The sequence below is a fragment of the Pelobates fuscus genome, chromosome 6, assembly GCF_036172605.1.
Source record: "Pelobates fuscus isolate aPelFus1 chromosome 6, aPelFus1.pri, whole genome shotgun sequence".
Taxonomy (NCBI): Eukaryota; Metazoa; Chordata; class Amphibia; order Anura; family Pelobatidae; genus Pelobates; species Pelobates fuscus.
Window position 1 is genome coordinate 125611259 of NC_086322.1, and position 6000 is coordinate 125617258.

A 6000-nucleotide genomic window follows, 5' to 3' on the forward strand; every position below is an offset into this window, starting at 1 on the left:
AAAGTGACCAAACGTACAGGAGACATTTTAACCCCAAAATCACATGTTTTAAATCTCTTTTTAAAATGCTTTACCATACAACCTAAGGGATCCAAAATCGTTGACTCCGACGCGCCCATACTTATCAATGGAACGTCGTTGACAACGAATACTATGTACGCGTTCTATTCAACAGTCACACCCGTTTCCTCTGGCAACAGCACCACGTGGTACGGTTACCAAGTGAAACGTACACAATAACACAATAAACACTCAGGGAATTCCCGTACACACACAGCTGTTACACCAGTCACTAAATAATCAATATTATGCCCTTTGGCGAAACTATACAGTCACCCACGCTATAATTCTCTATATATGAATTACCCGTCTATAACACACCCCAGTAACATCCTCTTTTACAAACAGCTGTTACAGTATGGTTAGCATAGGTAAAAGCACAATTTAAGGTCACAATACAATTATTAGTGGTTATGGTGTTAAACATGCAATAGACGACAATGATTAGTACTTATATACAGTGTCAGTAAATATACAGGGTTATGGTACCGTGCACTATGATACAGCAACACACTATTAACACTCTCGCTAGACGGCTGAGCTTGCGCTATCTAACAAGATATACACTTTACTAACAATCTTTAACACATTTACAATTCCCAACTAAACTATTGGCCAGTACCTTGAATGGACTACCTAAAACTATGTACACCCGTTTTGGTTAGCCACACTGCCCAAGCACCACATATAGCGAACTAGAGGGCGGAATTTACAACAGAACCCTCTTAGTCTATTTACTCTATCAAAAATCTAGTGGGTTCCAAATTTACACGCCTTCCCACTTAGCCAAGATAGGTTGAGATCTAGCGAACCGAATTTACACAGACGCCGCTTAGTCTCCCGGTCCCTCCGACCTAGCGAACAAAATATACACCCTAGAACGCTAGTCTAGACAAGACACCGGTGTCCGGCTAGGGCTATTTACACAGAACCCCGCCTGACTCCAAACCAAATCAAACGGTCTTACTAAAGAGCGTTCGATTGAGCGGTGCGCCTTCGCTCCTTCCCTCCGACAGAGGGGGCAGATTCCATACACAGATTTAAACCCCTTTTGGGCCTACCGCACAATCGGTATACCCCTAGTGGGTCTGCCGTCTAAAACAGCAGTTGTCTTACCTCCTCGTTCCTGAACCTGAGTTCATACTCATCGACGGGGACACCACAGCACTTCTTACGTAGAGGCCGATGATCTCCTGGACAACAGACCAGTGGCGCCGAGACGAAGGGAGGTCCACGCAGAAGTTCAGGGGTGCAGCCGTAGAGAACGTGGGCAAAGATAGACAGTCTCACGCCTCTGCCTCTCAGCTACTGTTGAACGATGAGCTTCCCGGCCAATGCACCAAATGATACCGGAGAAACTGACGGAAGCCAAGCACAGAGAGATGGACACAGGTTTCTTCAGGAAGGAAGAGATTCTTTATTGGATCACCGATCGGGACTCAGAGGGACTAATGTCACCAAAATACAGCAAGTTCTGAGCCCCGGACAATAGTGCAGGCTCCTTATATAGGCACATAACTCCTCCCATATTAAGCTCCACCCGCACATTCTCTTAACCAATCAATACAAATAAGAATTAACTTCCTGCTTGACCGCATGGCCTGTCCAGCACAATGGAGGAGGGGAATACTACATCCTGTATTCTTGCACATGCTCCGTACACTACTGATCGTATCTTGCCTCGTGCAACCAACTGATCGATACGTCAGCATATGCACGTACACATGCCACGTGGTAATCTCGGCCTACTAAATTTATTTTTACCGAGATTCCACCACAGTACATTGACGTTGTGGCAGGCTTATGCAATGTATGACCATATAATGTAACTAAACCCCCATTATTTTTTGCCTAGGTTAGGTGTTTTTAATAAAAGTAGCAAAATCTGTCAGCACCAAAGTAGTTGTTTAGTAGATAAGGGAGTGCGCTGGATTTTCATTTTTACTGTACTTATTGGCCCCCAGCAGCACCCCATTTAAGCATGTTCAGGTGAGTGCAGCCAGCCCCTTGTTTTCCCATATATATACACTGCTCAAAAAAATAAAGGGAACACTTAAACAACACAATGTAACTCCAAGTCAATCACACTTCTGTGAAATCAAACTGTCCACTTTAGAAGCAACACTGAGTGACAATCTATTTCACATGCTGTTGTGCAAATGGGATAGACAACAGGTGGAAATTATAGGCAATTAGCAAGACACCCCCAATAAAGGAGTGGTTCTGCAGGTGGTGATCACAGACCCCTTCTCAGTTCCTATGCTTCCTGGCTGATGTTTTGGTCACTTTTGAATGCTGGCGGTGCTTTCACTCTAGTGGTAGCATGAGACGGAGTCTACAACCCACACAAGTGGCTCAGGTAGTGCAGCTCATCCAGGATGGCACATCAATGCGAGCTGTGGCAAGAAGGTTTGCTGTGTCTGTCAGCGTAGTGTCCAGAGCATGGAGGCGCTACCAGGAGACAGGCCAGTACATCAGGAGACGTGGAGGAGGCCATAGGAGGGCAACAACCCAGCAGCAGGACCGCTACCTCCACCTTTGTGCAAGGAGGAACAGGAGGAGCACTTCCAGAGCCCTGCAAAATGACCTCCAGCAGGCCACAAATGTGCATGTGTCTGCTCAAACTGTCAGAAACAGACTCCATGAGGGCGGTATGAGGGCCCGACGTCCACAGGTGGGGGTTTTGCTTACAGCCCAACACCGTGCAGGACGTTTGGCATTTGCCAGAGAACACCAAGATTGGCAAATTCGCCACTGGCGCCCTGTGCTCTTCACAGATGAAAGCAGGTTACATACATAGTTACAGAGTTACATAGCTGAAAAGGGACTTGCGTCCATCAAGTTCAGCCTTCCTCACATATGCTTTTGCTGTTGATCCAAAAGAAGGCAAAAAACCCAGTCTGAAGCGCTTCCAATTTTGCAACAAACTAGGAAAAAATTCCTTCTTGACCCCAAAATAGCAGTCAGATGTCTCCTTGGATCATGCAGCTATTACCCCACTAATTAGAAATTATATCCCTGTATGTTATGTTTTTGCCACTATTTATCCAATTGCAGTTTAAACATCTGTATAGACTCTGACAAAACCACCTCTTCAGGCAATGAATTCCATATCCTTATTGCTCTTACTGTAAAAAAACATTTTCTTTGCCTTAGATGAAATCTCCTTTCTTCAAGCCTAAATGTGTGACCTTGTGTCCTATGTATAGCCCTGTTTATGAATAGATTTCCAGATAATGGTTTGTACTGGCCCCGAATATATTTGTATAATGTTATCATATCCCCTCTCAGGCGCCGTTTTTCCAAACTGAAGAGATTTACATTTTTTAACCTTTCTTCATAACTAAAATGCTCCATTCCTTTTATCAATTTTGTAGCTCGTCTCTGCACTTTTTCTAGTGCCATGATATCTTTCTTTAGAACAGGTGCCCAAAATTGCACAGCATATTCAAGGTGTGGTGTTACCAGCGAATTATAAAAAGGCAAAATTATATTTTCATCTCGAGAATTTATGCCCCTATTTATACATGACAAAACCTTACTAGCCTTAGCAACGGCAGATTGACATTGCATATTGCTACCTAATTTGTTGTCTATAACAATTCCCAAATCCTTCTCGTGTGTGGTTATCCCTAGTTCACTACCATTTAGGGTGTAAATTGCTTGTGCATTCTTAACCCTGAAGTGCATAACTTTGCATTTTTCTACGTTAAATTTCATCTGCCATTTTAGTGCCCAGTCCCCCAATCTATCCAAATCCCTCTGCAGCAAGGTTCACACTGAGCACATGTGACAGAGTCTGGAGATGCCGTGGAGAACGTTCTGCTGCCTGCAGAATCCTCCAGCATGACCGGTTTGGCTGTGGTTCAGTAATGTGGCATTTCTTTGGGGGGCCGCACAGCGCTCCATGTACTAGCCAGAGGTACCGAGATAAGATCCTCAGACACCTTGTGAGACCAAATGCTGCTGCGGTTGACCCTGGGTTCCTCCTAATGCAAGACAATGCTAGCCCTCATGTGGCTGAAGTGTGTCAGCAGTTCCTGCAAGGCGAAGGCATTGATGCTATGGACTGGCCCGCCCGTTCCCTAGATCTGAATCCAATTGAGCACATCTGGGACATCATGTCTCGCTCCATCCACCAACGTCACGTTGCACCGCAGACTGTCCAGGAGTTGGCAGATGCTTTAGTCCAGGTATGGGAGGAGATCCCCCAGGAGACCATCCGCCACCTCATCAGGAGCATGCACAGGCGTTGTAGAGAGGTCATACAGGCACGTGAAGGCCACACACACTACTGAGCCTCATTTTGACTTGTTTTAAGGACATTACATCAAAGTTGGATCAGCCTGTAGTGTGTTTTTCCACTTTAATTTTGAGTGTGACTCCAAATCCAGACCTCCATGGGTTGAAAAATGTGATTTCCATTTTTTTTTTATTTTTGTGTGATTTTGTTGTCAGTACATTAAACTATGTAAAGAACAAAGTATTTCAGAAGAATATTTAATTAATTCAGATCTAGGATGTTATTTTTGTGTTCCCTTTATTTTTTTGAGCAGTGTATATTTAGGAGTCTAGCCAGCTCCTTGGTTTTGTACCCCTCTCTGTCACAGGTGCCTCATCTCAGGACCCTATTTAGCCTTGTACTGCAGAGAACTCCAGATGGAAGGATTTCCCCAAGTGAGTAGCTCATTTAGTAGACAGTTGGTTGCTAGAGTAGGACCTGCCATAGATGGGGTACATTGACGTTGTGGCAGGCTTATGCAATGTATGATCATATAATGTAACTAAACCCCCATTATTCTTTGCCTAGGTTAGGTGTTTTTAATAAAACTAGCAAAATCTTTCAGCACCAAAGTAGCTGTTTAGTAGATAAGGGAGTGCTGGATTTTCATTTTAACTGAAATTCACTTTGAATTCCCTGTAATTGTCATTTTTTGTGAATAAGGAGGAAGGAAGGGGTTGAATTCTTACCTTTCTCCAGCGCCAGGGACTCTCCTCCCTCTTCCGATGTCATCCGCTGAATCTGCTGAATGCGCGGCAAGAGCCGCGCGTGCATTCAGTCAGTCCATAGGAAAGCATTTCTTAATGCTTTCCTATGGACGTTGGTGTCTTCAAACTGTGAAAATCACAGTGAGAAGCGCGGAAGCGCCTCTAGCTGCTTTCAATAAGACAGCCACTAGAGGCTGGATTAACCCTAATGTAAACGCTATGTTTACAGCAGGCAGGGTTAAAGGGACACTATAGTCACCTGAACAACTTCAGCTTAATGAGGTTGTTCAGGTGAGAACTATAGCTACCTGCAGCCTTTCTCATTTAAACACTCTATTTTGTGAGAAAATACAGTGTTTACATTGAAAGCTAGGAACACCTCCAGTTGCAGTCTCTCAGAGTGAACCAGAGGGACTTTGGAGTTGTATGGAGGCATGCCTCCACACCCTCAGATCTGCTGTCAGCAGAGCACAGGGCAGCACTTTGCACAGCATCCAGACATTCAGTGTCTCCTCCCTCTGCATGCTGACACTGAACTTTCATCATAGAGATTCATTGATTCAATTCATCTCTATGAGGAGATGCTGATTGTCCAGGGCTGTGTTTGAATCATGCTGGCTCTGCCCCTGATCTGCCTCTTTGTCAGTCTCAACCAATCCCATGGGGAAGCACTGTGATTGGATCAAGCTACCACATGTCAGCAGACAGCTTGTTTTTCTGAGTCTAACAGCATGCAGATTTACAGCTTCAGGCTTGAATACAGTAAGATTTGTACTATATTTAGGGAGGCATGAGGGGCCTAGGGGGGCTAGATGATGGTTTTAACACTATAGGGTCAGGAATACATGTTTGTGTTCCTGACCCTATAGTGATCCTTTAACCTGGCAACCTGAAACCTAGAACACTTCATTAGGCTGAAGTGGTCTGGGTGCCTATAGTGGTAATTTAAAT